The sequence below is a fragment of the Rutidosis leptorrhynchoides genome, chromosome 11 (genome assembly GCF_046630445.1).
Source record: "Rutidosis leptorrhynchoides isolate AG116_Rl617_1_P2 chromosome 11, CSIRO_AGI_Rlap_v1, whole genome shotgun sequence".
NCBI classification, from domain to species: Eukaryota; Viridiplantae; Streptophyta; class Magnoliopsida; order Asterales; family Asteraceae; genus Rutidosis; species Rutidosis leptorrhynchoides.
This window is the reverse complement of record NC_092343.1, coordinates 154,800,145-154,811,023: the sequence shown is the minus strand read 5'-3', so window position 1 is coordinate 154,811,023 and position 10,879 is coordinate 154,800,145.

The following is a 10,879-nucleotide window of genomic DNA, read 5'->3' as shown; positions in this document are numbered from 1 at the left end:
ATACCATTCGACATCACACCCGGGATTTGTAACTTTTTCCGTTTTCTGTTAATCGCAGTATGAAAGAATGTGCTATTCTCATCACCCAAAGAGGTAAAGGTCCTTCGATTCTTTTGAGCCATGTTTTCCATTTCGATTGATTCAAGGTTAGCTAGGTCCTTCAGCACCGTGGATCTTTCTCGGGATAAGGAAACTTGAGGTAAACCATTATCGAGTTGGGCATCAATCTCTTTCAGTTTAGCAATTAACTGAGTTTTGGCCGAGTCAGAATGTATTCGAATATCCCTGTGCCAAATTTTCATTGCCTCTTTAACATGCTTTAATTTATTTTTGAATCTAACTTGGGGATTACAAGAAAACGAGGGGCAATTGTTCCAAGCATTAGTAACAATGTTATCGAACCCCTCTAATTTGAACCAAGAGTTAAAGAGCTTAAACGGGATTGGACCATAATCGAACGATTCGTTCTTTAAAATGATAGGACAGTGGTCCGACCAGATATTAGAAAGGATAGTTCCTGCTAGCGATGGCCATATGTTCAACAAACCATCTGAAACGAGAAAACGATCAAGCTTGGCTCGTTGAGTGAATGATTTATTAAACCTCGTAAATTCACGACCTCCAAGAGGAATATCAAAGAGATTGCACGAAGAAATGAAATTGTTGAAATCATCAGCCGTAGTAGAGCTGAAATGCGTGCCATATTTTTCATGAGGGAATCTTACCGAATTGAAGTCGCCGAAGAAAACGAAGTTACCTGCATTGGATGACATGAAGGAGCTTAAATAGTTCCAAATTCTTCTTTTTCTAGTCCTTGATTGAGGGGCGTAAACATTAACGAGAAAACAAGGATCGTTACAATTCACCAATAAGCCCGCGACAATGAGGATGTTATCAAAAGAAATTACCCTCTTGCCCGAGAAGACACTTTCATCCCACATCGTTAAAATACCTCCTGATCGCCCCGATGCACTAGAAGAGGCGAACTTAAATTGAAAGTTTCCCCAGAATGCTTTGAATGCAGCGTGATTAGGGGCAACAAGTTTTGTTTCTTGAATACCAAGGATAGTAATAGCATGTTCATTACAAAGATTCCGAATCCACCTTTGTTTACAACCGAAAGTCATCCCTCCTCCAATATTGATTGACATGATATTCATTAAATCGTGTTAAAACCACGCATACTTACAACAACCTTTTGCAGATCAGCCGAGCAGTTCTTAACATCATAACCCAAAACCTCACCAAATCGTACGAATTTAGCCGAAGCAGCTGCCATATTATTCGAAGATGATGTAACGCTGACCAATGGAGAATGGAATCGAACTCCATTGAAGCCCGGTGCTTTAGAAGTAGAGGAACTATTGGAAGAGTTAGCACGCTGCTTTGTATCATTTTTGACAGAGTTATTGCTTCTCACGTTCTCATTACTACCTTGTGTCTGGGAAACAGTAGCATTATTCTCCTTAACAGTAGCCTCTTTTTGACTTTTTATAGGGGTATTGTCAACCGCATCACCATCCACCTCATCATCTTTGTTAGCATGTTCCTGTGGAGTTTGATTAACCCGCTCGTGTACCTCGTGAACTTGTTCATTAAAATCATAGTTAGGCATGTGGTAGTGTGAATTAGGATTAACCTCTTCTTCAACCTGAGCAACATAAGGAGAGTTAAAAACCGTTTCTGGAATTTCTTCTGACTCGACTGATTTAACCGAAGCATCAGAATTTTTATTTTCCTCCTCTATGTCAACTGATTCCATCGACGACTCGTCATCCTCATCTCTTAAGATGGTAGCAACCCAATTTGCAAGTTCCTTGACCAAAACCTTGTAATGTCTATTTTTCACAATTACAAAAATGGCATCATGTATATAGTCTAATCTTTTGGTCACGACAAAAATTTTACCACAATCAGGTTGCTCTGATTTCAGAGAAAAAGCATGGTAGCCAAACTTTAGAGCAATCTTTTTATAGATATCTTCGGTCCAAGCACAAGAGGGGAGACCGTAAATATCTAAACAAACAGCCCTTTCCTGAATAACGAATGAATCGTCATATCTTTTCCATTCAGAGAGGTAAGATAGAATGGATTGATTCCTGCAAAATAGCTCCAAAGCCTTCTCAGAAGTGAACACAATATCAACCCAAGACCCACCCAAATGGTGAATATCGATGTCTATAAACCCTTCTACTAGCCATATACGTTTAATGTGAGGGATCAGTTCAGGGTTTTTGAGTTTGGCGAATAGAAGAAATGGTACCTCATTGCGTTTAACCAGATCTGAATCCGGAATATACAGAGGGTTAATTATCACAGGTTTGCCTTTCTCCTGTAGAGAGGAAGCATATGTTTTTTTCGGAAGAGGTGGAAAATTAAGAAAATTCGGAACCCTAGAAGGGTGGACAGGAGGAATACCTTGATTCGAGGCACCCGAACCTTTATGTTTAGTGTAATCATCTCTGCCAAACCTGGCTATTGAAGCATGGAGATGAAAATTACCGATCCAAAGCGAGGATAATCTTAGTGTTATCGTGCGAACCGAATCGACATTAAGGAATCTGACAAACGCGAATCTACATCCTTGCTTCGAAAGTTTTCTAGCAATATACACATCCAGTACCGTTCCATAAACCTTACAAACGTTACGCAGATCGTTGATGCCGAACTCATGGGGAAAATTGCACACGTAAATCGTGGTGGCCACCTTCGCTGCGTTTATGTGATCATCCCGAGAAGGCATGATGGCGTTTGATCCCGCCAGAAGTTATCGGAAAGATGAACCGCCGCCGCTGATTGCCAATCGCCTAGGGTTTTTTTTTCAATTTAATTTTTATTACTAGATATATCCATCATCTGTTGATGATTGATTTAATACATCGGTGAGGCATTTTTGGTAGAGTTGGCTAGATGTGATTCAACCTGGTTGAGTGAGAGTTTTTGGTAAAACATGTGAAGGTAATCTTTTCGTTAACATTTGTAAATCGTTAAAAGGTTACATAGTTAATATGTTCATAGTTAGTAAAAAAACAGAGCTATTACAGTAAAATGAGGTAGGAGTTTTGTACACGTATACATATTAGTTACTTTCAACTTGGTTGACCAATCTCTTGTAGCTACTACCTTTTTGTTAACCTTTTTGAGATGATACATTGCTTGAATCAACCCACTAATAAGTATATTATGTTACATTTTCGGTGAGGATATTTATATTTTCTTTGATTACTCTCTGTAACACTTTCTTCTTATGTGATTACTCAATCTTTTAGTTCACTTTCTCATGGTCATATGTGATGTATTTGTTTTTTTTTTTCGTTCAGTTGTTTCAGCTTCCACATGCCACTCTTAGAAAGCTAGCATTGGGTTCCACATGCCATTAGTAAGTATCAATTACGCATTTTTAGTATTACTAGTATTTTACTGTAAGCTGATATATGTCATGCCCATGTATTGTTAGCCCATTACTATAAGGGCTCATTTATCTTTACTTGCCCATTAAGTTGTCTAGGCTATTTATGTATGTGTGCCGGAACACGGAGGAGAGATACAACAATAATATCACAATTTCCCTTCTCTTTCTTATCTCTAACATGGTATCAGAAGTATACTACTGTCGCTTCCGTCATTCAAATCAACACCATCACTATTAATTCTTTCACTTCTTAAATTCGTTTTCTTCTTTTTTTTTCTAATATCTTCGTTTGCTTTTTGCTTCACCAAAACCAATTACAAATAAGGAATTCAATTCCTATTTCTCTTATCCCCTGGTTACCGATTTCGAACACCAATCAATAAAGTAATATTAATATATTTTGTGGGCTACTAGATAATCAATTGGTTATTCATATTTTAAGTGGGTTGCAATCTTAAATAAATGGCTACAAAATACGATATATTCTCCACAAATAGTCAATTACAGCATAATTGAAACTCATCATCTTCATCCTCGTGGACGGCGCGTACTGGAAATCACAACCAGCAAAATAGACTTTCAAAAGCCCAACTTCTCAAGATAATCGAAGCCCAAATAAACTTAATGGCTCAATATGGGCTCACGCAGTCACTTTTGGCCCAACAAGGAAATCTAGCCCAAGTAAATAATATTGCAGATGCATGCTCAAACAATTTTAAGTCTACTCCATACTGTAACTACATGTCGCAGCCTACTGGACCATCACAAAATGAGTTGCAATATTTTGGGCCACTACATTTATTCAATTCAGAGTATCAAATTAATTCTGGGCAGCAGCAACTGTAGTGACCCGAACTTTTCCATGTTTATATATATTAATTGAGATTGATATTTACATGATTAAATGTTTCCAACATGTTAAGCAATCAAACTTGTTAAGACTTGATTAATTGAAATAGGTTTCATATAGACAATTGACCACCCAAGTTGACCGGTGATTCACGAACGTTAAAACTTGTAAAAACTATATGATGACATATATATGGTTATATATATAGTTAACATGATATTATGATAAGTAAACATATCATTAAGTATATTAACAATGAACTACATATGTAAAAACAAGACTACTAACTTAATGATTTTGAAACGAGACATATATGTAACGATTATCGTTGTAACTACATTTAATGTATATATATCATATTAAGAGATATTCGTACATCATAATATCATGATAATATAATAATTTAAAATCTCTTTTGATATTATAAACATTGGGTTAACAACATTTAACAAGATCGTTAACCTAAAGGTTTCAAAACAACATTTACATGTAACGACTAACGATGACTTAACGACTCAGTTAAAATGTATATACATGTAGTGTTTTAATATGTATTCATACACTTTTGAAAGACTTCAAGACACTTATCAAAATACTTCTACTTAACAAAAATGCTTACAATTACATCCTCGTTCAGTTTCATCAACAATTCTACTCGTATGCACCCGTATTCGTACTCGTACAATACACAGCTTTTAGATGTATGTACTATTGGTATATACACTCCAATGATCAGCTCTTAGCAGCCCATGTGAGTCACCTAACACATGTGGGAACCATCATTTGGCAACTAGCATGAAATATCTCATAAAATTACAAAAATATGAGTAATCATTCATGACTTATTTACATGAAAACAAAATTACATATCCTTTATATCTAATCCATACACCAACGACCAAAAACACCTACAAACACTTTCATTCTTCAATTTTCTTCATCTAATTGATCTCTCTCAAGTTCTATATTCAAGTTCTAAGTGTTCTTCATAAATTCCAAAAGTTCTAGTTTCATAAAATTAAGAATACTTTCAAGTTTGCTAGCTCATCCAACCTCAAGAAATCTTTGTTTCTTACAGTAGTTTATCATTCTAATACAAGGTAATAATCATATTCAAACTTTGGTTCAATTTCTATAACTATAACAATCTTATTTCAAGTGATGATCTTACTTGAACTTGTTTTCGTGTCATGATTTTGCTTCAAGAACTTCGAGCCATCCAAAGATCCATTGAAGCTAGATCCATTTTTCTATTTTCCAGTAGGTTTATCCAAGGAACTTAAGGTAGTAATGATGTTCATAACATCATTCGATTCATACATATAAAGCTATCTTATTCGAAGGTTTAAACTTGTAATCACTAGAACATAGTTTAGTTAATTCTAAACTTGTTCGCAAACAAAAGTTAATCCTTCTAACTTGACTTTTAAAATCAACTAAACACATGTTCTATATCTATATGATATGCTAACTTAATGATTTAAAACCTGGAAACACGAAAAACACCGTAAAACCGGATTTACGCCGTCGTAGTAACACCGCGGGCTGTTTTGGGTTAGTTAATTAAAAACTATGATAAACTTTGATTTAAAAGTTTTTATTCTGAGAAAATGATTTTTATTATGAACATGAAACTATATCCAAAAATTATGGTTAAACTCAAAGTGGAAGTATGTTTTCTAAAATGGTCATCTAGACGTCGTTCTTTCGACTGAAATGACTACCTTTACAAAAACGACTTGTAACTTATTCTTCTGACTATAAACCTATACTTTTCTGTTTAGATTCATAAAATAGAGTTCAATATGAAACCATAGCAATTTGATTCACTCAAAACGGATTTAAAATGAAGAAGTTATGGGTAAAACAAGATTGGATAATTTTTCTCATTTTAGCTACGTGAAAATTGGTAACAAATCTATTCCAACCATAACTTAATCAACTTGTATTGTATGTTATGTAATCTTGAGATACCATAGACACGTATACAATGTTTCGACCTATCATGTCGACACATCTATATATATTTCGGAACAACCATAGACACTCTATATGTGAATGTTGGAGTTAGCTATACAGGGTTGAGGTTGATTCCAAAATATATATAGTTTGAGTTGTGATCAATACTGAGATACGTATACACTGGGTCGTGGATTGATTCAAGATAATATTTATCGATTTATTTCTGTACATCTAACTGTGGACAACTAGTTGTAGGTTACTAACGAGGACAGCTGACTTAATAAACTTAAAACATCAAAATATATTAAAAGTGTTGTAAATATATTTTGAACATACTTTGATATATATGTATATATTGTTATAGGTTCGTGAATCAACCAGTGGCCAAGTCTTACTTCCCGACGAAGTAAAAATCTGTGAAAGTGAGTTATAGTCCCACTTTTAAAATCTAATATTTTTGGGATGAGAATACATGCAGGTTTTATAAATGATTTACAAAATAGACACAAGTACGTGAAACTACATTCTATGGTTGAATTATCAAAATCAAATATGCCCCTTTTTATTAAGTCTGGTAATCTAAGAATTAGGGAACAGACACCCTAATTGACGCGAATCCTAAAGATAGATCTATCGGGCCCAACAAGCCCCATCTAAAGTACCGGATGCTTTAGTACTTCGAAATTTATATCATATCCGAAGGGTGTCCCGGAATGATGGGGATATTCTTATATATGCATCTTGTTAATGTCGGTTACCAGGTGTTCACCATATGAATGACTTTTATCTCTATGTATGGGATGTGTATTGAAATATGAAATCTTGTGGTCTATTATTATGATTTGATATATATAGGTTAAACCTATAACTCACCAACATTTTTGTTGACGTTTTAAGCATATTTATTCTCAGGTGATTATTAAGAGCTTCCGCTGTCGCATACTTAAATAAGGACGAGATTTGGAGTCCATGCTTGTATGATATTGTGTAAAAACTGCATTCAAGAAACTTATTTTGTTGTAACATATTTGTATTGTAAACCATTATGTAATGGTCGTGTGTAAACAGGATATTTTAGATTATCATTATTTGATAATCTACGTAAAGCTTTTTAAACCTTTATTGATGAAATAAAGGTTATGGTTTGTTTTAAAATGAATGCAGTCTTTAAAAAATGTCTCATATAGAGGTCAAAACCTCGCAACGAAATCAATTAATATGGAACGTTTTTAATCAATAAGAACGGGACATTTCAGTTGGTATCCGAGCGTTGGTCTTAGAGAACCAGAATTTTACATTAGTGTGTCTTATCGAGTTTGTTAGGATGCATTAGTGAGTCTGGACTTCGACCGTGTTTACTTGAAAAATGATTGCTTAACAAATTTTGTTGGAAACTATATATTTTTAACATGTGAATATTATGTGATATATTAATCTCTTAACGCGTTTGATATTATGTGATAGATGTCTACCTCTAGAACAAGTCCCATTGACTCACCTAATAATAATGAAGAGTCAAATGTAAATTGGAATGATTCGTGGACTGATTCACAAGTTCCCGAAGAGGAACCGGAAGAAGAGTCGGAACCGGAAGAAGAATCGGAACCGGAAGAAGAATCGGAACCGGATGAAGAAATAGAACCGGTGGGGGAAATAGTAAAACGATTAAGTAAAAGAAAATCCTCAACCAACTGACCAAGGTTAATTATGGCCAATGGCGTTTCCGCCAAGGAAGCAAAATATTGGGAGGATTACCAATTCTCCGATGAATCGGATTCCGACGAGAATTCCGATGATGTTATAGAAATTACCCCAACTGAATTTAAAAAGGCAAAAGAAAATAATAAGGGAAAGGGCATAAAAATAGAGAAATCTAATTCCAACTCCGATGAACTTTATATGTATCGTCAACCCCCGAAGTCCTTAAGTTGTAATAATGACCCGGGAACCTCTAAACCACCAGGTTTTTCTAAACCAATGTGGATAACGACGGCTCGTATTAGGGGAACATCATATATCCCTAGAAACTTGGCAAAACGAACCAAAACCGAAGAAGAAGAAACAACCGAGTCGGAATAAGATAGTTGTATTCGTGTGGTGTAATATATGTAATATAGTGTGCTTATGCTTTATGATATATGTAAAAATTGCTTGTATTAATAAGTATTTTTTTTATGAATCTAACTCTTGTCTATTTTACAGTATAAAAACACAAAATGGATAGACAACCCAATATTTTAAGAGACCTACCCGGAGACATGATTGATGAAATCTTGTCTAGAGTCGGTCAGAATTCTTCGGCACAACTATTTAAGGCGAGATCAGTTTGTAAGACATTCGAAGAACGTTCCAAGAATGCCTTAGTTTATAAAAGGCTTTCGTTCGAAAGATGGGGGATATCACATTGGGAAGTCCATAAGTTACGATGTGTTTACTTTGACGCATATATTGCGGGGAACCCAAATGCTATTTTACGCAATGGGTTAAGAAATTATTTTGACTCAATATATCCGAATATTGGACTTCGTGATTTAGAAAAAGCGGCTAACATGCAACATAAAGAAGCATGTTATGCTTACAGATTAGTAATGTTCGCTTCTCACCAAAGTGAGAACAAGAACATCGGCCTACAACTATTAAACAAAACGTTCCCACAAGTGACGGAGTTGGTAATTGGGGTAAGAAATGAGGTTTTTAGATTGTTACGAGACTGTTGGACATTACGTAACCCTCGTCCCTTTGACGACGTTACAACACGCTGTCTTATCAACGGCCATAACGGTTATGTTCCACAAGACCAAGGATGGGAAGTAGTCCTAGTAAAACCAGAATGCATGACTTGTTTCTGGACGTATGAATTACGTGTCTTTATTGCCTTTGCTGAACGACTTGTGTACTAGCTAGAATTATCTTCACAACCATCTTGTATCAAATTTATTGTGTGCTATATTTCATGCTATATGTAAAATAAGCGGTATTGTAAGTTTGTAAAATATTGTGTAAAAGTTTGAACGCGAAATATTATTATAATTAGTTTTTCATATAGAATTGTAGTAGTTGAATTGTATATTAGCTACTAAGTATGAACTTAACGGGTAGGTACTACCCGAATTTAAACTTATAAAACGCTAATATGAAGAAAAAGCTTTTATAAATGAGTTCATATTATGCTACGAAATACTATTAACTACTCTTAATATTCTGTATGATTAACTTGTTCCATTTGACTATTTTGAAGGAAATGGCACCAACTACTCGACACACCGTGAATATGAATGAAGAGGAATTCCGTACTTTTCTAGCTTCAAACATAGCCGCAGTACAGGCTGCGCTACATACCAACAATAACCTTGGATCTGGTAGTACAGGAAATCGTGTAGGATGCATCTACAAAGAATTCACTGCCTGCAAACCTTTGGAATTTGATGGAACTGAAGGACCGATCGGATTGAAACGGTGGACCGAGAAGGTCGAATAGGTGTTTGCCATAAGTAAGTGTACTGAAGAGGACAAAGTGAAGTACGCTACGCATACCTTCACAGGTTCTGCGTTAACATGGTGGAATACCTATCTAGAGCAAGTGGGACAAGACGATGCGTACGCACTACCGTGGTCAGCATTCAAGCACTTGATGAACGAGAAGTACCGTCCCAGAACTGAGGTCAATAAGCTCAAGACAGAACTTAGAGGGTTACGAACCCAAGGATTTGATATTACCACGTACGAAAGACGATTCACAGAATTGTGCCTATTATGTCCGGGAGCATTCGAAGATGAGGAAGAGAAGATCGACGCGTTTGTGAAAGGATTACCGGAAAGAATCCAAGAAGATATAAGTTCACACGAGCCCGCCTCTATACAACAGGCATGTAGAATATCTCACAAACTAGTGAACCAGATTGAAGAAATAATTAAAGAACAGACTGCTGAAGAGACCAATGTGAAGCAAGTCAAAAGAAAGTGGGAGGAGAACGGTGATAAGAATCACCAATACAATAACAGCAGCAATTACAACAATAATCGCAACAATTATCCCAACAATCGCAACATCAATCGCAACTACAACAAACGGCCCAACAACAACAACAACAACAACAACAATAACAACAACAACAGCAACTACAACAATCATCCCAACAACAATAATAACCGCAACAACAACAACAATCAGAAGCAGCTATGCCAAAGGTGTGAAAAGTATCACTCGGGGTTCTGCACCAAATTTTGCAACAAGTGTAAAAGAAATGGTCATAGCGCGGTGAAGTGTGAGGTCTACGGACCAGGGGTTAATAGAACGAAAGGAACAAATGGTGTCGGAACGAGTAATGGCGGAGCAAGTAGTGTCGGAGCAAGTTATGCCAATGTAGTTTGTTATAAATGTGGAAAACCGGGCCACATTATTAGAAATTGCCCGAACCAGGAGAACACGAATGGACAAGGCCGCGGAAGAGTTTTCAATATTAATGCGGCAGAGGCACAGGAAGACCCGGAGCTTGTTACGGGTACGTTTCTTATTCACAATAAATCTGCTTACGTTTTATTTGATTCGGGTGCGGATAGAAGCTATATAAGTAGAGATTTTTGTGCTAAATTAAGTTGTCCATTGACGCCTTTGGATAGTAAATTTTTACTCGAATTAGCAAATGGTAAATTAA